The sequence below is a fragment of the Chinchilla lanigera genome, unplaced genomic scaffold (assembly GCF_000276665.1).
Source record: "Chinchilla lanigera isolate Chin_1 unplaced genomic scaffold, ChiLan1.0 scaffold00019, whole genome shotgun sequence".
Lineage (NCBI taxonomy): Eukaryota > Metazoa > Chordata > Mammalia > Rodentia > Chinchillidae > Chinchilla > Chinchilla lanigera.
This window is the reverse complement of record NW_004955420.1, coordinates 16,333,539-16,334,862: the sequence shown is the minus strand read 5'-3', so window position 1 is coordinate 16,334,862 and position 1,324 is coordinate 16,333,539.

Genomic DNA, 1,324 nt, shown 5'->3' with positions numbered 1-1,324 from the left:
GAAACACTTTGGACACAAACTCCTAATTTATAATCAGTTCTGTTATATAACTATAGAATTTGCTACTATGGTCTAAAGTACAAAATCAATAGTTACCACAGTTTTTCAGTTTCTAAATTGTGCATATTGCTAATTGTACTACTGTAGCTAGGTTGTCATATCTGTTGTAATAAGTTGTTCTCCCTTGTGCAATAATATTGGGAAACACTGGGGTAACAACCTCACCACAGCCCTACACCAAAAGACTGGGGACTGAGCCAAACAGAAACCAACATCACACTCTCAATTAACTGGGAAGGTAGGATCTTGGGCGAGACACAAACCAAGAATCACCTACACACAGCAGATATCCCTGAAGTACGGACTATTCCTGGAGAGGCCTTGATACTAGTGATATAGCTACCTACTACCAAAATTCACAAGAATCATCACAGAAAACAAAATAAAAAATTTTCAAAATAGAAAATGTCAAAATGAAAGAATAAAATGCAATCTCTGACTTTCAGCTCACCCAGAACAAGTGCAGGACACAGTGACATAGAAGAAACTAGAGGTCACACACCTAAAATTTCTTTAATGATAGCAACTGAACTAAAGAAACTCTCCATCAAGCTGTAGAAGAAATCAGATAAAAAATAACTTCTCAGGTAAAAAATATGATAACCATAATGAAAAAATTGCTCTGCGGATATAAAGAAGACATAGGTTAAAAAATAGAGGAGCATAGAAAAATGATATAAACCTGAATGAATAATATAGGACAGAATTTAATGTATGAAACATATTCAAAGAGATATCCAGGAAATTAAAATTTCCATTGAAAACTGACAAAAGCACTTAAATGAAACTGAAGATAGCCTTTCAGACCTTGAAGATAGCATTGCAGCTAGTTATGATGAAAGGGGCAATTTCTTAAAAATAACAAGGAACCAAAAAATAAGAATTCAACAGGTGGAAGGTGATACAAAAAAAATATAAGACTGATAATTGTAAAGGAAAAAGCCAGAGACAACACAAATAACATGAAAAGACTATTTGCCAAAGTAATAGAAGAAAATTTCTCAAGCGCGGGAAAAGAAACTGATATTCAGATGAGTGAAGCATGCAGAACTCCCATTAGCCACAACCAATATAAATCTACACCCATACATATCATAAGCAAGATCCCAGAAATTCAGCATAAGAACAGACTATTAAAAGCTGTTAGAGAGGGGCTGGGGATTTAGCTCAGCGGCAAAAAAGTGCCTGCCTGGCAAGTGCAAGGTAGTGAGTTCGGTTCCCGGTACCGGAGAAAAACCAAAAAAAACCAAAAAAAAAAAAAAAA